Source organism: Vombatus ursinus, unplaced genomic scaffold, assembly GCF_900497805.2.
Source record: "Vombatus ursinus unplaced genomic scaffold, bare-nosed wombat genome assembly UNPS02014773.1, whole genome shotgun sequence".
Taxonomy (NCBI): domain Eukaryota; kingdom Metazoa; phylum Chordata; class Mammalia; order Diprotodontia; family Vombatidae; genus Vombatus; species Vombatus ursinus.
Window position 1 is genome coordinate 39,576,582 of NW_020954551.1, and position 20,678 is coordinate 39,597,259.

General features: G+C 41.4%; 1 pseudogene; it reads left to right on the forward strand.

The window, feature by feature from the left end:
* Positions 1–6,233: 6,233 nt before the first annotated feature.
* Positions 6,234–6,580, forward strand: LOC114044566 (annotated as a pseudogene).
* Positions 6,581–20,678: the final 14,098 nt, after the last annotated feature.

The window sequence follows — 20,678 nt, forward strand, 5'->3', positions numbered from 1 at the left end:
ACATGCAACTGGGAAATAAGAAAAACAGGAAATGGGGTACAGAAATCCATCCTGCCCTACAGGAAAATTGAAGGGGAAGGGGATAAGAGAAGGGAGGGAGGAGAGATAGAAGGGAAGGTAGACTAGGGGAAGGGGTATTTAGAATGCATGCCATCTTGGGGTGGGGGGAGGGGTGAGATGGGATGAAAATTTGGAACTCAAAATCTTGTGGAAGTAAATGTTTAAAACAAAAAAAAAATAAAAATTACCACAAAAAATAATAAGAAAAAAAGAAAGAAAAAAAAGAAAACCCCAAATGGGGTCACAATGAGTCAGGACTGAACAACAACAACAATTTAAATTATGGTCATTTCAGGACATACTTTAGATCATAAATTTCTTGAGGGCAAGACCTGGACTGTGAATCATCTTTGTATCCCAAATCCTGAGCATACTGCACTGTATATAGAAGATGCTTGTTGAATTGAAGGTGCAGTGACAGACCCTGGGCATGGTAATGAACTCCTTATTACCTCTTTGAAAGTATTCTTGAACTGGGAGTGAGCCTTACCTAGATGACCTACAAGGCCTCATTCTATGTGGACATAGGGAGTGTTTGCCCTGGGGTCTCCTTGTTCACTGACGCCTGGGTGTGGGAGGCTTTGAGCCTGGGATGACAAGGAAGGGAGTCATTGTAGTGGACAAGGCCTAAGAACCCTTTGGGATCTATGGAGCCCTGATATTGCCTGGGGCATGGAAGGTCTTGACCTGGGGCCTGGAAAGCCTCATGACATCATGGGACTCAGAGGAAAGATGGTAGTCCATTTGCCAAACCATTTTTAATATCATTGCCCAAAATCTATCATTCAGTCTCATCTTACCACCTAACTGAACAAATCACTCCCTTCCTGAGAGTTTGGTCCTATATCCATGTCTCAGAGGGATGCTTTCATTGGGGTGAGAGGGGAGAATGGGGACTTTTTCTGAGCCTGACCCACAGTCAGTTTGCTTAGCTTATCAGTCATTGAGCAACCAAGAGTTGCTGGGAGTTCACAAAGCTTTAAGCAGGAGGCAGTATTCAAGGATCATGAGACAGCATGGAGTAACAGAGAGAAACCACTTCAGAATGAGATGGGAGTGGTAGGTAGTTTTAGTCCTGGTTCTAACACCATAGGACGTTAGTTAGATCACTTCTCAACTCTGGGCCCTAATTTCCTCACCCGAAAAGTAAAGGGCTTGAACTGAACAATCTCTAAGGTTCTTCTTAATGCTAGTGTTCTGTGTTCTAATACTCTATGGTCTCAGATCCATCCAGACCTAATGGGCTATAAAATTGCCATATTTCAGATCAAGCAGGAGATTATGGGAAACATCTCATGAAGCCAGATCCTTGGTCCTTTCCACCTTAAAGATCTGTCTCTGATTGAACCAAGTAGCAGCTTGAGGGACACTGTGCTTGTCTTCTGTGATGTCAACCTCACAGCCTTGGTCTAGGTTTATTCATAAATATCCCTGATGGCTCTGCCCTTCTCATCTTGTAGAACACTACATCCATGGCACTGAAAACTACCAGAGTCTAAAAGACTCATGTGCTTGCTCTGTTCCTCTAAAATCTGGATGAGAATCCACTTGAGTGGTCAGATGCAGGCTCTGGGACGGTGATGAGTTTCTATGGCTTTGGACACAGACTACATATTGTTCCCAAATATAAGTGGCTGAGCATATTTTTCCCCCCTGAAAATATAATCAAGGCCAATCTACTCAGAGCCAGATGAGGAAAGTTACATAAGCTCTTGTTTCCGTATTCAGACTCTTATTTTTGTCTGTAATTATGACAAATGTCCCAGGCCTTGTGTGAACTGGCATTGGGCTCGTGGGGCTGCATCTAGCTACAGTTTGTTGGGAAGCTGAATGAAACAAATTCAATTATACATACTTTCTAATTTGGCATTCACTGAAGGCCCTTCCCTCTGCTTTTAATTAAGTCATCAGAAATTTCTCTTCTCAGCATTCCTTCTGATATCCCTCCAAACCTCCAGACAGATCCACTCCATGTTGGGGGGAAAGAGAGTTGGTCCACGGATGACTAACTTTGTTTACTGTCTTCATCCCACCCATTATTAGACTAATAACTCTGGAGCCAGCAGTCTTCAGGGACAGGGTAGTGGGGGAGGGCAGGACTCTGATAGTTAACTCAAATTATAGGAGCAGAGACCTCAACTCACTCCCCTTTGTATCCCTTTCAATGCCCAGTACAGTGTTTTCTTGTAGTAAGCAGTTGATAAATATTAATCTAATTGAATTGAAGAGAATTAAATTATAAAAAAATACTAAGATGAAAAGATTGGATTTTAAGGAATAATGGGGGAGGATGAACTAGTTTATTATTGCCCCATCAAAATTTGTTGGGAGTTAATTACGTACTTCTGTAAACTACACTAACTCTTTGGGGCCATTAATAATTTGTGGCCTGGTGATGGCCCAGACTGCCCTCCAACCCCCCTCTCCCCAAGTCCAGGATTTCAATCATCTTATACATGGAGACTACTGGTCACAAAGGGGCCTAGATGAAAGAGGTTGAATGGTAGGAAGGAAATCTATCTCCAGCATTAGAGATGTCAATCAAAACTCATGTCTTACTTGTGTTAAGCTAGGAATGCCATCTTTCTGGAAGAATAAGATCTGATATAAAGCCTGGAATCACAAGGAGGTAAAAGTTTTCGGGCAGGGATTAATTGCTGTTCAGTCATTTTCAGTCCTATCCAACTCTTTGTGACCGCCTGTGGGATTTTCTCAGCAAAGATACTGGAATGGTTTGCCATTTCCTCCTCCAGTTCATTTTACAGATGACGAAATTGAGGTCAACAAGGTTAAGTGACTTGCCCAGGGTCACGCAGCTAGTAAGTATCTAAGACCAGATTTGAACTCAGGAAGATGATGAGTCTTCCTGACTGCAGGCCTGTCACTCTATCCATTGGACCACCTAGCTGCCCCAATACACAGGGAATAGATAGGGCTCTGCAGATTTAGATGACATTTTCTTTCCAAAAGTTGTATCAACCTCATCATCTTTCCCAGGGTAAGAGAAAGTTGGGATCTACTAAGCAGTCATTATAAAAATTTCCCCCTCCCACTTTTAAATTTCCTTCGTTTCACAGTAGAGATCAATGGGAAGTGAAAAAAAATCCCACTTAAGCTTCTCATTCTCCCCCATCCATACTGAAGATCACACTGAGAATCCACAGTCATTTGAGCAAAGCAGCTCTCAGGTGGCATGCATAGAAGATGAGGCCATTACCCTATCTCTGTTATCTTCTCTATTCCCAGTAGCCTGATGGGGTGGACAGGGAAGTCATCATCCTTCTCTGCCCTCATTTGGAAATATTTTGTTGGCAAAAGCTATGTGGTGTAAGGGAAAGATCACTGGACGGGAAGTTGACCTGAGCTTGAGTATTAGTTCTGATACTAACTGGATCCTTTGTTAACTTCTCTAGGCTTCAGTTTCCTTTCCTCTGTAAAGGGAGGAGGTTGACGTAAGTAGTCTTTGAGGTCCCTTCCAGTCTAAAATCCTATGTTCTAAGGACCCTTCTAGGTTTGACACACTCTGTTCTAAGAAAACAAGCAATCAACAAATAAGTACTTATTAAGCATTCATTACGTTCCAGGCATTGAGGTGGGTGTCAGGGATATAGAGACAAAAGTGCAAACAGTCCCTGCCCTCATGAAACTTTCATTCTAATTGGTGAGTATAAAATTAAAAAGACCTAATCAAGCTAGATTTAATATTCCCTTTTGGGGTTCCTTCCCTTTATAAACTTTATTTACCACCTTCCTCCCAGAGAAACTTGCCTAAAGGTCAAGCCTTCAGTCTAAAAGATCTGAGTTCAAATCCAGCCTCAGACACTTACTAGCTGTGTGACCTTGGGCAAGTCACTTAACCCCTATTTGCCTTAGTTCCCCATCTGTAAAATGGGGACATACTAGAGAAGGAAATCACAAACCATTCCAGTATCTCTGCCAAGAGTTGGACACAACTGAACAACAACTTGAAATCCCAGCCTTCATCCAATTTCCAGAGAAACTTAATTAACCTAAAAGGTCAAATCTCATCAATTTAAACTATTATAGCAACTCCCATCACCTGGGAACCTTTGTCTTGTGACTTGAATCACAGGTTTTGGTTTTGGTTAAGGGGGTTTCAGAAGGAGAAGTCCAAATGATGTAATCTCAATTCTGTGTCATCCATAGATGATCAGAAGAAGACACACGATGTTGCTTGAGATTTTGCTCTATCATCTTGCTAATTGTTACGAAAGACCCTTGTCAGTCCTCACTTGAGGTCTTTAGTCATTGAGAGATACCATTGACCTGATTTATTGATTACTGCTACTCTAATACATTGATGATGCTCAGGACTTTGTCTCATTTTACCTTAATTTCCAAATGTAAACAGGAGACTCCATGTACATGTACAACTACATGTCAAGTAGATACAAGGTAATCATAGCAGGGCAAGATACTAACATCTAGGGACTAGGAAAAGCCTGTTTCACTTGAAGTTTTGAAGAGAACCAGGGATTCTAAGAAGTGGAGGAGAGGAGAAGGAACATTGTAGGCATGGGAGACACCTACTGCAAAGTCACAGCTGCAAGTTGGCCAGTTATAACTGAATTGCAAAGTGGGAGGAGGGGAGTAATGTGCAGCAAGACCGGAAAGATGGGAATAGGACTATTTGTGAAGAGCCGTAAATGCCAGAGAGAGGCTATTTAATCCTAGAGTTATTAGGAAGCCATTGGAGTTTATTGGATAAAGGGGATGATGTAATCCAGCTGTACTTTAGGAAAATCACTTTTTGACAGCTGTATGGAGGAAGGGTTGGAGTGGAGAAACACTTGAGGCAGGTATTGTAGCATCCAGGTGAGAGGTGATGAGGGTCTGATTTAAGGTGGTGGTTGTATGAATGGAGAAAAGGGGTTGCATATAAAAGATTTTGTAAAGATAGAAATGACAAGGGTGAGTGAAAAAGAAATGGAGGATTAAAATGAGATTGTAAACTTGGCTTACTATAAGAATAATTCTGGGGAAAAATAACAAGTTTTAGTTGAGATGTAATGAGCTTGAGATGTCTCTGGGATATCCATTGGGATGACTGGAGTTCAGGACTGTATACATAGGTTTGGAAATCTTCCTAAAAAAAAAAAAAGAATAATTGAACCCATGGGAGCTGATGAGAGACAATGAGAGAAAAGAGAAGAGGGTCCGAGATGGCAACTATGCCTTGGGAGCCACCCATAGTAAGGAGGCTTGACGTGGAGGAAAATCTAGAAAAGGAGGCCAGGAAGGAGCAGCCACAGAAACAGGAGAAGAAATAAAAGAAAGCAGTATCACGAGAATTCAGAGGAAAAAGAATATCCTGGTGGAGAGGTGGTCCTCTTCTAGAACAAAGGACAAACAACATCAGGAGGTGATGCTTGACTAGCAAGTGAATTGGGTTTAAGTGAGGCAGGGCTGTGCAAAGCCATCAGGCTCACTGTCTCCAGGGTCATCTGAGTCTGTCCATGGCAATACCCATTTAGTAATTAAAGACTAGGTAAGAATTGAAACAAAAGATGACCTACTTTGACTTCCCAAAAGAATCAGTCTGGGAGTAGGTGATCTCAGAATTTCTGGCCAGAACAGAAACAATTGCTATTTATACTCTGAACCATCAAAACCTAATGAGCAAGTGAGGCTTGCTATTATTAGCCAATCAATGAGAGCCAGAGTGGTTTGGGTTTAAAAGCATAGTCAAGTAGCTCCATTGGAATTCCAATAGGTTTTTATCAAAGCCTGGTTTACCAGAGCTATATTTCAAGAAATCATGAATGAAAACTATATGAGACTAAAAAAGTTAATTGTCCCAGTTTTTCAAGGGGAAAAAAACAATAATAGAATAAGTACAGAGAGATCAAGGATGAGGATTGAGAAAAGATCATTGGATTTGGTGATTATGAGGTAACTTCAAAGAGAAAAGTTTCAGTTGAACATTGAAGTCAATTTGCAGAAGTCAAATTGCAGAAGGTTTAGAAACGAGTGAAAAGAGAGGAAGTGGAATCACCTAGTGTAGATGGATTTCTCAAAAAGTTTAATCATGGCTCTTCAGTCTCTGTAAGGTGCTTGGTTCTTCTTAGGAAGCTAAGGTCGACTTGGGTTGACCCCTCACTTCATCCCGTGACTAGCACCACTACAAACAAGTCTCTCCTCATCCTGATGAAATGGCCATCCCCGAGCTCACTTGTATCTACTCTGCCCTCATCCTTCACGACGATGATGTTATGGTCACGGAAGATAAATCAATGCCCTCATTAAAGCAGCAGGTGTAAATGTTGAACCATTCTGGCCAGTATTATTTGCAAAGGCCCTGTCCAATGTCAACATTGCAAGTCTTATCTGCACTGTAGGAGTTGGTGGACCTGCCCCAGCAGCTGGTGGTGCTGCCTCTGCTGGAGGGGCTGCTCCTGCTAGCACAGCTGCCCCAGCTGAGGAGAAGAAGAAAGAAGAAGCAAAAAAAGAAGAATCCGAGGAGTCCAATGATGACATGGGCTTTGGTCTGCTTGACTAAATGTTTTTTGTAACATTAAATAAAAAGTTTAACTCAACTATAAAAAGAAGTTTAATCAAGAAGGGGAGGTTATAGGATGGTAACTATTGGGGATGGTAGGATCTCAGGAGGGTGTTTTAAGGATACCAGAGACATGGGCATGTTATAGGCAACAGGGAGAGAATCAATAGTTAGGGAAAGACTAAAGATTACAGAAAGCATGGGAATGGTAGTGGGAGCAATCTGTTGGAGATGATGGGAAAGAGCCTCCTTTTCATCAGAGACATTAGTGAAAAAGAAGATAGTGGGAGGTGATGTCAGCAGGGTGTAAGATAAAGAGAGAGGGGGAAGAGGGAGCTCACAGTGAATGGCCTTGATTTTTTCAGTAAAGTATTAAGTGAGAGGGTAAGGGAAGGGGTACAGTGGAGACCTGAGGAGAGAATAGAAGGTTTGGAATAACCACCTTGGGGAGTGGGATAGAGAATAAATTAGGGATAACCAGGGATGCAGTGCCTTCTGAGGCAAGCCAGGTCTTAGTCTTCTTATCAGAAGAGAAAGAAGCATGAGAGGAGAAGATCTACAAAGAAAGATAATTCATTTGTTAATTAGAACTCAGGAGTTCAAGAAGCCTCAGTAGAAAGGGAGGGCAAACCTGAAGAAAGATATTGGGGCGGGAAGGGAGGAAAAGGAAGACAGGGTTGAAGTCAATGGGAAGGTGGGATCAGACAGCATTTGGATGGGGAGGGGTTGGGAATAAAGCCTTGTTCTTTGGCTATTCCAGGCCAGGGTTCAGTCTCATTGGAATATGGAGACTTACATGGCGGTGGTCATATGTTATTCATGGGGAATGATCTCAGGCAGAGTATCCACAGATGGAAGTAGCTCCACTAATGAAAACAGGTGATGGGAAGTTTCAAAGGACCCTCAACTGCTCCCCCCCAGCAGAAACTTGATGGCACTGTGTCTGAGATGAACAGAAGCCCAGTCTCGAAGCAGGTGCTCTGCAACTATTGGCTTCTTCCTAGCTCTAACATCCTCTGTTCTAAGGTCCCTCCTAGCTCTGACAGTCAATGTTCTAAGGTCCTTTCAGCTTCAACATTCTATGTTCTAAAGTCCTTTCTGGCTCTGATGTAATCAGTTCTAAGTACCTACAACCTCAAATATTCTATGACTTAAGGAAGCCCCCTTACAATTTTAACATTTTATTTCCTAAGACCTCTGACAACTATGGCATTCTATGATCTCTATGACCTGCTGTCCTTACCTTGGCACAAATGTCTCTGTGGTCAGTTCTTCCTCTGGTCAGCTCCATGTGTTCCATGTGGAAAGGTCAGATTGTACTGGGACTTGGCACCCATCTAAATGGAGAGCTCGAAATCACGAAACATTGTCTTCTGACCAATACAGGTTATAAAATGAATAATGTATCTAGAGACTTTCTAGCAAGATAATGGACATGAAAATCTTTAATAAATCATTACCCAAGTGGATCTCTCTTTACACAGGTCTCAAAAATTGTGATCTGATTGCAAAGATATCAGGTGACTATGTTATTTGAAAAAAGCCCCCCAGTGCATGATTATGTGAAGTGAAGAATCTGTTTGTGATGTCAAGTTAAATCAACAAACCTTTATTAAGCACTTGCTATAGCACTGAGGATGCAAAGAAAGATTAAAAACATGGTCCTTTCCCTCTAAGCGCTCACGTTCTAATGGAGGAGATAAGCAAATGACCATGCATACATACATGCACACATATATACACATATATATACTACATATGTAGATGGGTATAGATACACTCGTATGTGTATATATGTATGTGTATATACATGTATATATAAATATATACAAACACATATACATATATATGAAATGGGAGTTATACCAGAAGGAAGGCACTCTGTTGTGTAGGGTGGAAGGCGGGGGGAGATGAGGAAAGGTCTTTTGCAGATGATCGATGAGTGGAACTTTGAAGAAAACTAGGAGGGGAAGGAGAGGTACATTCTAGACATGGAGACAAACTGGTGAGAAGGCACAGAATTGGAAGATAGAATATCTTTCCAGGACTCGCAAGACCATTGTAGCTGGATTATAAAACTACATCGGGTAGAGTGAAGTCTAAGACTAGAAAGATAGAAAGGAGTCAGGTTGTGGTATGGTCCCACCTATACTTTAGGAAGTTCATTTGGGCAGCTGAGTGGAGTGGAATGGAATGGGGAGAACTGGAGGCAGGAAGACCAGCCAGCAGGCTAGTACAATGATCCACGAGTGAGGTGATGAGGGCTTGTACCGGGGCAGTTAGGTGGCACAGTGGATAGAGTACCAGGACTGGAGTCAGGAAGACTCATCTTCATGAGTTCAAATCTGGTCCCAGACACTTAATCATTGTGTGACCCTGGACAAGTCATTTCACTCCCTTTGCCTCAGTTTCCTCATCTGTAAAATGAGCTGGAGAAGGAAATGGCAAACCACTGCAGTATCTTTGCCAAAAAAACCCCCAAAGGGGTCATGAAGTGTCAGACACAACTAAAATGACTGAACAACAACATTCTGGGCTACAAAGGGGATTCACTCCTGAGGCAGGGAGTTGGGCAAGATGACTTCCAAAATCCCTTAATTCTCTAAGATTCTTATATTAGGGAAAACTTCAGTGGGAAGAATGGTAGTTTCGGAGTCAAAGAACACGAATTCAAATCTTGTCTCTGTCCTTTACTACTTATGTGACGTTGCGTAAGTCTCTTTACCTCTCTAGGGCTGAGTTTCCTTATCAACAAATAATGATGGTGGAGGACCAGATGGCCTTAAAGGTCCTTCCCACCCCTAAATCTATGATCCAACAACATCCCTGGAGGATGTAGGATGTGAGCTGAGCCTTAAAGTCTACGGTGTAGGATCTAGAAAGATGCGTCTCAGAGAGCAGGACCTTGAAGTTTGGGATCTGTATCTTGCCACTGCAGCCAGATGGCTCCAGGAGAGAAAGTGAAGCTAGTGACTTTGCACAGCCCTACCTCACTTAAATCCAATTCACTTGCAAGTCATGGCATCACCTTCCTGACGTCATGGTCCTCTTCGAGAACGAAGGACAAACAACAGCTACAGCATCAGTAGGGGAAAGATGAAGAAATGGATAAGGTTGGAGAAGGAGGCTGGGGCTGCACAGGAATCCCCTTCCTGTGTGTTTCCTTCTTCCTCTCCATCAATTCCCGGGTATGAAGGTGATGCCTCTGCCATCCTGCAGTTTGGCTCTCCCCGTTCTACCCAGTTCTCATTTCCTCTGTCCCTTTTGCTTCCCAGAGGCACAACTACACATCTGGCTCCACATTCAGCTCACAGTAGAGCACGTTACATACAATCTTTGTCATCTACCTGTGGCAGAGGGTAGAATGATGCCCTGCTTGTTGCATTAATCAGTCTGTGCTTCTGATCTATAGACATGGTGGGAACAGATCCTAAATTTATACCGCCTAGAATGTTTCATTAAAAAAAAACTTCTCTATCATCAAAACCCCTTGATTTGAAAAGCAAGAGATGTTAAACACTCCCATTGCAGGAAGGACAGCTAGGCTTTGGTTCTGGCTCCATCACTGATTTGGGGAAACTCTCTTCCCATCTCTGGTCCAGCTTCCTTCTCTTTAAAATGAGGGGATTTGGTCATTTTTAAGGTCCTTTCTAGATCTGAAATGCTATATACCGTAAAGTTCCATCTTAGTTCTGATATCCTATGGGATTATCATTGAAGGAGTCCTTCCAGTTCTGGCAGTCTATGCTCTAAGGAGCCTTTAAATTCTGCTGCTCTCTATTCTAAGATCTTTTCAGTTCTCTCATTCTACGTGCTATGTGCCTTCCAGATTTGCCATTCTAGGACCCAAAGTCAACTCTGACATTCTATGTTCTAAGTTCCCTTCCAGCCCTGACAATCTGTTAAAGTCATTTCCAGCATTGACATTCTATGTTCTAAGGTTCCTCCCAGATTTGCCATTCTATGATCCAAAATCCTTTCCAGCTTTGACATTCTACATTCTAAGTCCTTTCTAGTTCTGACAGTCTTTATTCTAAGGTGCCTTTAAACTCTGCTGTTCTCTATTTTAAAGTCTTTTAATGTTTTCACATTCTATGTCCTAAGACCCTCCCAGATCTGACATTCTATGTCCTAAAGTCCTTTCCAACTTTGACATTCTATGTTCTAAGTTCCCTTCTAGGGTTGGCATTCTACTTCAGCTCTATGTATAGTTCTTTATTATATAGCTGTCATTCTATGTCTAATTCTTTATTAAACTCTGCTGTGTAGCTAGACGGCACAATGGATGGTGGGAAGCCAGGTGAAGCATTGGATGGAGTGCAGGCCCTGGAGTTAGAAAGACTCCTATTCCTGAGTTCAAATCAGGTTTGAGACACTTACTAGCTGTGTAATCTTGGATAAGTCACTTAACCCTGTATGCCTCAGTTTCCTCATCTGTAAAATGAGCTGGAGAAGGAAATGGCAAACCACTCCAGTGTCACTGCCAAGAAAACCCCAAATGAGGTCACAAGAGTTGGGCATGACTGAAAAACGACTGAAAAACGGCAACAACTGTGTACCCCACATTGTGGTAGGTGCTTAAGGTAGGGGAGGCAAAGGAGAAGACATGGTAGTAATTTAGTAACATCAGCCCTATTCTCTCATTAGTCACAAAAACCAGAGTTCCTTAAAATAAAAAAAAAACCTGCATGGTTTCTTTCAGGTCAACCCTTTTATTGGACAGATTGGAGGCAGCTAGGCGGTGCAGTGGATGAGAAATCATTGGACTTGAAATAAGGAAGAAAGACCTGAGTCCCAATCTCACCTCAGATACTTAATAGCTGTGTGACCCTGGACAAATCACTTAACCTCTTTCTCAATCTCAGTTTCCTTATCTGTGAAATGAGGATAATAATAGCACCCCCTCACAGGGTTATTGTGAGGATCAAATGACATAACATGTGTATATAAGACTTATGCAAATCTTAAAGCTAAATTTGAAAGGAATCAAGTTGTGCATAGTAGATTTGCAGTTTCATGTGCAATTATCTTTTTTATTGTACTAAGTTGTGGGAACAGCTTGTTTTATTCCATAAATTAAAAATAAAATAATTTTTTTAAGTAAAGCTAAATGCTAACTATTTGAAAAATGAGGCCCAAAGAGAAGGGATTTATTTTCTCAAGGTCACACAACAGCTTAGTGATAGACTCAAGGCAAGAACTCAAATTTCTTGACTCCCAGTTCAGTGTTCTTTCTACTCCCCCATCCCGCCTCCTCTGCCCTCGAAACAATCTCATTGATCAGGCAAGGCTCACACACATGAGATGTATAGTGGACAATACAATACAGAGTGTGATAGACTTCTTCGTGTATTTGACAGAGCATGAGTCCTGTAGAAGTTCACAGAAGCGGGGCATGATATGGATTGGCAGTCAGAGAAGCTTCATTGATGGGACTTGATTGGAGCCCTGTAGGATGGGTAGGATGTGAACAAGTGAAAAGAAATTCAGAGGACAAAGCCTTGAATTAACCACTTAGACTTATCAAAATATTTTAACATCTACAGCAACATATAGAGAGGTAGGTTACATGGTGGATAGTGAGGTAACCTTGGAGCTAGGAAGTGCTGCCTGTCATATATACTGGCTGAGTGACCTGGCTGGCACCCAAAGGAACTCTCTGCTACTGTAACTATATGTATCTGTATCGTTAAATGGAGTTTCCTCATGGCAAGTTCCTTGTGCCAGTGAAATCACAGGTCAGAATTTTTATTAATCTCTTTCCTTTAGTATTTTAAATCTTATAAAGCAAATCCCCCACAATATACCTTTGAGCTATGCTGAGCAGGGATTGTTAACCCTGTTTTACAGATGGGAAAACTGAGGTTTGAAGAGATGCAGCAAGTAGCCCACAGCTGCAGAACTGGATGTATCTGAGCCAGGACCAGGATTCAATTCCGGGGCTCCCTCGATGCCCAGTGCCTAGTCTTCTTTCCTCTATATTCTCCTGTCTCTTCTGCTCTCTAAGCATATATAGGTTTTATTAAAGAGCATTTCATAGGGCATTCTGCAGAAATGGGGCCATTTTGCTCCTCAATCTAGAAAGTACTGGTTGCCCAGCCTGGTGCCTCACCAAGGGCTCCTCTCTGACAGGACCTCCTCATCCATTCAAAGTGGCCCCCAAGGGAAAGGGAGCCCCTGGCTATGAAACAATAGCTTAAAATGGACCCAAGGTGCAGCTCAAAACCACTTTCTCTTCACTCATCAAATGGGGTCTATCACACTTTGCAATTCCTACCCAAAGGGTTCCTTTGAAGAAGACACTGTAGAAATAGAAATCTCCTACAGCCAGAAGGGAGAGTTCTGTCATCTAGGGTCTTCTCACACTTAGTTGAGCCCTAAGATGTTTATCTTGGTTCTGTCATATAGTGAGCTCGTTGTGTCCATGCCTTGACCAATATCCTCACCTTGGACTGTAAGCTCTGTGAGGACAAGGACATATCTTCTCTATCTCAGAATCCACCATAGCTTTATTCTGATACTGAAAGAGCCATGATTTCATTAATGTCAGGGACTTTGTCCAACAACATAATTCTTGTTTTTTGTTTGCTGTCAACTTTTGACCTTTGTGTAGACAGCTGGTTTTGAAATTCCTGCTGCTTTCATAACCACTCACTTCCTGTCTGTCAGTTGCAGCTATTATGAGGGCCATTGCCACTTTGCCCCTTTCAACGCCTTTGACTTTCCTCTTTAAGAATATATCCGTGGTATTAAACACATAGGGCTTCTTTCATTCTTTGCTCCTGAGCTAAATTTTTTAACACGATTTTGACAAGTTTCCCCTAGGGCTGATTTTAAATTGAATTTATCAAGTATACAGAAATATCAATCAATCAATCAATGTTTATTAAGCACCTTCTATGTGCTAAATAGGCTCTGTGATAAGCACTGGGGCTATAAAAAGAGGGAAAAGACTATTCCTGCCATTGCTCAGCTTACAATATAACAGAGAAGACAACAAACAAATCTATACAAACAAGCTATGTACAGGAGAAACGGGAAATAAAAAAAGAGGGACAGCTAGGTGGTACAGCGGATAGAGGCAGGGCCTGGAGCAGAAAGACTCATCTTCCTGAGTTCAAATCTGGCCTCAGACGCTTACTAGCTGTGTGACCCTGGGCAAGTCATTTAACTACTTGCCTCAGTTTCCTCATTTGTAAAATGAGCTGGAGAAGGAAATGGCAAACCACTCCAGTATCTTTGCCAAGAAAACCCCAAATGAAGTCACAGAGAGTCAGACATGACTGAAAATGATAGAACAAGTCTTCCGCTTCCTCTGAGATGGATGTGAGTTATTAATGTCTGTCTTCATGGTGGTCTGTTCACTTACAGTAAGCATGAGCCCAGCAGAGCAGAAGGATCAAGAATCCCATTGGGCACATGATAAAAACAATTCTGCCAAATCCTTCACTTCTCAGTTCCTGCGTTTAGCCTTGACTTCGTTATGCCTTCTGCTTTCATTTACGGCAAGCATGTCGATGTAAGTGGGGTTGCATTCCTCTAGGAATGTGTCAACTTGGCTGTCATTGTACAGAGATTTCACAGTGAGAATTCTACCAATAGTATTTGTATTTGTAAATTATCTTAAAACTGTATGATTCTTAGCATCTCTGCTTGCCTTTTTCAGCACTTATCACAGTACCTGGTACATAGTAAATACTTAATAAATGCTTCTTAATTGAATTTTCTCTTGAGGAGGTAGCATGGTCTAGCCCAGTGGTATCAATCTTAAATAGACATGGATCCCTGCCTGCCATATATTGACTTGGAAAACCACAAATGAACATTATCTGCATTGTATTATATTCCTATTTATCTTGTTAAACAGTTCCCAATTACATTTTAAACTGGTTCAGCTATACTGGGGAGGGGCTAGATTGAGAGTCTGACACCTCTAGTCTAGCCAATCTCCATCACTATGGAAGCCGAATGGGATGTGGGCCATTTTGCACGTTTGTCTATTCATGTACTGGTGGTGGCTCCAAAAATCCATCCCCTTATGGCTAGCCTTCTGTTGACTATACTCTCTGCAATTAGCTAGGTTGGTCTTCAGATGACAGATACACACCGTCTGTCACTGGGTTTGTATTTGAAGAGTTTCCAGGTCAGTAGCACCTCCTAGAGCTTGTGTTCTACTAGAATGAACTTTAAAAATTCAGGGTCACTTGTACACCACAAGGAGGCACCAGGGAAGGACTTTAGTAAAGTAAAACTCATTCCAAAGGATATTTCACATAATGAGTACCTGGCAAATATTTATCTAACAGAATCTCACATTTTTATAAAACTTTATAATTTGCAAAATATTTTCTCACAACCCTGCAAGACAGGGGGTATAAATATTGTTGTCATTATTATTATTATTTTCTGTTGAGCCTGTGATCTCATCAATCAATTAATCAATAAATATTTATTAAGCACGTACTATATGCTAGGCACTGGGCTAAGTGGTGGGTAGGTATCACCCAGTGAAGAATTCTGTCTAACGGGGCAGACTGGCACCTTCTCAAAAAACCATAGCTTGTGAAAGCCTCTCTCCTTTATGCTGGTGGGTATTGAGGAACTGGCTATCAACTTCTTCTGCATTAGCCAAATTGCCTAATGGACTTTTTAGTATTCCCAGGCATTCCCAAGCTGAGACTTAAGGATCTTGTGACTACCAGCCATGTCTGAGATCAAATGCTGGTCCATTAAGCCTTCTGTCAGTCTGTTCCATGCCTCCATCTTAGTTCCTTGCCATTGCTTTAATAATAATAATAATAATAATAATATTACAAACTAACATTTATATAGCATTTGAAGGTTTGCAAAGCACTTTACATGTTGTCTCATTTGGTCCTCACAACAACTCTATAAGTTATGTGTTATTATTATGCCTATTTTACAAATAAGGAAACTGAGATACAAAGAAGTCACACAGTTAGTAAGTGTCTGAAGTAGGATTTGAACTTCCTAACTGTAAGTCTCCTGCCCTATCCACTCTGTCTCCTATGATGTCTCAATGTTATTGTTGTTCTGTCATTTCAGTTGTATCCGACCCTTTGTGACCCCATTTGGAGTTTTCTTGGCAAAGATACTGGAGTGGTTTGCCACTTCCTTCTCCAGCTCATTTTACAGATGAGGAAACTTAGGCAATGAAGGTTAAGTGACTTGCCCAGCGTCACACAGCTAATAAGTGTCTGAAGCCAAATTTGAACTCAGATCTTCCTGACTCCAGGACAGGCACTCTATGCACTTCACCGCCTAGCTGTCCATTGTCTTAGTAGCATGTTCTATGACTCAAATAGTTCCTCCCCAGCAGGATGTGGATATTTTCCTGAGAATCTTCTTAGCTTGTACAAAGGAGATTTTAAAATAATTTCTTCATTCATTGATCCTGAGCTGAATTTTCTAACACATTTTTGAAAAGTTTCCTCCAGGGCTGGTTTCAAATTGAAATTGTCAAGTGTGCAAAAGTATGTGTCAATCAATCAATAAACATTTATTAAGCAGTGCTGGGGATACAAAAAAAGGCAAAACTCTGTCCCAGCTTCCAATCTAACAGGGAAGACAATGAACAAACAGATATATACAAACAAGCTATGTACGGGATAAATAAGAAATAAATAAAAGAGAGAAGGCACTGGAGCTAAGAAGCTGGGAAAGGCTTCCTCTAGAAGATGCATACAGGTAGCTCACTATTTGTAGGTGTTTCTGATGTCAGCCTCCCACACGTGGATCTCGTGACAACGTCAGAGAATACCTCCCTTTGCAGGAATGTCTTAAGCTCCCCTTCTGATTCTTCTTCTTCAGCACCAGTGTGGTAGAGGGTGTTACTGACCAGTTTCTAAGTCTTTTGCTTACCTTTTATCCCTGTAGGGATGATGGAATGCATCCCTGGTGCAGACAACTTTCATAACTTGGACAGGGCTTTGTCTGGCTCCTTACCTCTCCCCAAATTGCCAGCACATACTTGGAAGGCACTCCAATGGTCATTGTCTCTCTGTGAATTAGACCCACTGGGAATCCCCTGTAGGATTCTAAATCCTTCCCTTTTCACTCACATTCCAAAGCCTGAACAGGCAGGTTGCTAAGGTTAGCCTAAATCACCACACAATAACCATGGATACTTGAGCACATGACCACGTGATAGTTATAGTATAACAACTAATTTAGCTTATAAAAGTCACATGGAAAAATTTAAATGTCCAAGAATGGCCTAAGAAAGGACATATACATGCATACCTACACACATCTATACATATATAAATGGGTGTATACACATGCACACGTACACATATGTATATACATATATATAACGTATATGTACCTACATATGTGTTTATGACACACACACATATATATATGGGGAATTTCGTAATGGACCCCTTTGGCAATCTGGTAGATTCTATAGACCCCTTCTCAAAATAATGTTTTTTAATACATGAAATATAAAAGATTGCAAAGGAAGCACATTTTATTGAAATACAGATGTAATTTTTTTTCCATCCAGGTTTACAGGCTCTGTTACTCTGTTAGTCTCACATTCTCTAAGCTTCTTTCCGGTACCAGCTCTTGCTCTTCAAGGCCATAAATTAAACATCTTGGATCCCACAGGCTAAGGTGCAGTGTACTAGAAAGCCTTTCCCTAAGAAAGGCAGGATGTCTTTCCTTTAATCCCTAGTCATGGCCATGAGATACCATACCTAGTTAAGGACAGCCCCTCAAAAAGAGCCAGCCAGAGGTGCCCCACATCAAAATTTTTGACTTTCTGTGTCTGGTGCTGATTTTAGTCCCATTATCCCAGCCAGTTATTTGACTTATGGTTAGGAAAATCTTTGTAACTCATGTTTAACCTCTGACAGGTGTTGTCCACTCCCCCTCAAAACTCATTGCAGAGATTCTTCTCAAAAACAAACCCCACAAGAATTAACTGAAGCTTTAAAACTCACTTCACTCCCAGTATCTTTGAATGGCCTACAAGTGACAGAGAGCAGTAACAAAACCTAAGCAAATACATTGAGATAATTGCCCTCTACATTCCTGCTTTTACTATGTACCTCTACCAATTAAAAAACTTTATTGGCTTTTGTGTAGGGCTCTTTGTTTTGTTTTTGCTCATAAAAAACCTCACTGCTCCCCTGAATATGCAGTGTAGTTTTAAAATAAACATCTAATTATTAAGGAGTTAACAATAACCCAGTGAGGTAATCACCACAGTTGTTATTCTTCCCATTTTACAGATGAGGAAACTTAGGATGAGATACGTTAAGTGACTTGTCCACAGTCACAGAGCTACCAAGTGCCAGAGGCAGGATTTGAATCCAGTACTTCTGACACCATGTCCAATACTTTGATTGAATGAATAGATGGAAAAATGAAGCAGCTCAGAATAGGACTAATTTTAGGATCTCTGTTAATGGAAGCCATAAGAAGGCATGCCTTGTAGTATTCATGGAATAATATGAGATTAAATTGAAAAAGGCAGGAAAGTCCTTCTTACCCTTAAAATCTCTTTCTCATTGGCCGGAATGTTTCAACTTCTGTCATTAGTTCCAGCCCTTTGAGTAAAGAAGGAGGTACTGTCCACATAGTTGCTTCAAATCAATTAATCAACCAGGCGATCAATAAACATTTAGTAAATATTTACTCAGTTCCAAGCACTGAGGACACAAAGATCAGTCCCCGCCCTCAAGGATCTTACCTTCTTTTTTGGTTGCATTGAAAATGCATCTCTGAGGGGCAGCTAGGTGGCACAGTGGATAGATCACCAGCTCTGAAGTCAGGAGGACCTGAGTTCAAATCTGGCCTCAGACCAAACATTTGACACTTACTAGCTGTGTGACCCTGGGCAAATCACTAAACCCCAATTGCCTAAGAAAAAAAAAAGAAAATGCATCTCTGAGACTGTAAGTTGCAAAGGAAGTGTCCATCTGAATTGGTAGAGTAAGTTTCCATACCTAGCAGTTTCCTATACCAGTGCAATCTCAGGCCCAGCCATCTGTATATAGATGGAGATTTTATCTATCTACTTATCTATGTGTGTGTGTGTATATATATATATATGCAAGTAGATGTAGGATGGATACAGAATAAATTCAAAGTAATTGGAGAATAGTGCTAATATTGGGGGAGGGGAATCAGGAAAGGCTTCATGTAGGAGGTGGCATTTCAATTAAGCTTTAAAGGAAACTAGTTACTCTATGAGTCAGAGGGGAAGAGGGAGTTCATTTCAGGGGCACAGCCTGTGCAAAGGCCTGGCGGTTGAATATTATGTGTGAGCAACATCAAAGCCAGCTTGGCTGGACCATAGAATATATGAAGGGGAATGACATATAATAAGGTTGGAAAAGGAGGTTGGAGCCAGGATGTGAAGAGTCTTAAATGTCAAACAGAAGAGTTTCTATTTGATGCTAGAGGTAACAACCTCTAATAATAATGGTGTTCATTGAGTTGGGAGGTGGCATGGTCAGACCTGTATGTAAGCCCTGCCCCAAAGTCCATTGGTATGGGACTCTCTCCTTATTGGTGGAGATTAAGGTCCTGCCCTTTGTGTGTATGTTGGGTGGGGATAGAGTTGGTGAGAGAGCACCAAGCTACCCAGCCCCCTTTGGGGACTTGCCAACTGGAATCCCCCTTCAGAACTCCAGAGTTAATCCCCCTCTCAAGTTTCAAGTTTTACTTGAGTATTGAGTCATTTTGGGCACTTCCGGCTTCCAGCTTTGAGAGAAAAGATAGAAGAGGCCAACCCCGCTTCAGGTTGCTGAAGGAAAAGACTCTGGGGAAACAGGAGAAGAGCTGGTGCTCTCCATCATGTTTCTACCCTCAGTTTGCTATACTAGAGACTTTGGGCAATTTCCCCTTGGGTGACACCCAGGATTCTCTCTTTTGGTTGAACTGAGCTATCCCACTCTTGATGACAGAGGTCCTTTAGGGTTGTTACAAGAATCAAATAAGATATATGTAAAGCATTTAGCACAATGCCTGGTACAGTTAGGTGCTCAACAAATGTTTGTGGAATTGAATTGAATTATGATTATCTTACGTGAGATAAATTTGTTATTAATAATAACCATAATGAAAATAATCAGTCACCTACACATAATGCTTTAAAGTTTACAAAGTATTCTATTTATAACTCTAGGAGATAGAATAATACCAGTATTCTTGCCTCCCATTTTACAGGTAAGAACAAATGAGGCTCTCAAGTGAAATGTCTCATCAAGGTCACATAGCTAGGAAGCATTGTAGCTGGAATCTGAGCTAGGATCTTTGCCCTGCATCACAATGGATGACTAAACCATTTGGCAGATCTAAAGAGATAATGTATAGGAAAGTTCCCTCTAAAAGCAGTATGATCTCAAAAGTCCCTCCTAATAACTTTAAAAGTTTCAGTATTTTAAGTGCTCTGCAAATGCAAAGGATTATGATTAAATATTAAATATTGACGGAAAAAAATATAATCATACTCACATATCCTGAGTTTAGAAGAGAGCTCCAGATATCCCCCAGCAAAGCCCCCTGCCTTCCAGTCAGTGTGGTACTATTCCTCTCTCCCCCCCCCAACTTAATAGATAAGTCAACTGAGGTTGAAGGCCAAAGAAGTGATTGGTCCAAGGTCACACAGTGATGGAGGAAGGGCAAGAACCCAAGTCTACTACCTCCTAATCCTGAGTTAGTGCTTGTCATCCACCCCCAACAAATATGGAGGACCACAACTGGTTGAGCTCATGGCAGCAGAGATCACTCTGGAGCCCCTCATTGTACCCTGGAATTCTGAGGGGCAGTGTAACCTTCCTGACCTTGAGAGAGTGGGGTCGGAGTATCTATGTTACATAGACACACACACACGTGTGTACGTATGTGTGCATATATATGTGTATATATATGAAATCTCATTTGACCCTCACAACTCTGTGAAGTAGTTGCTATATTAGTAATAATAATAATTATTATTAACATCTATATAGTGAACAGAGTCACCCTCATTGAACAGTGGAGATTGGCCAGGATAGAATTTTAGAGGAAGAGTGCAATGATTCCCACTCCCATTTTACAGGTAAGGAAACTGAGACCCACA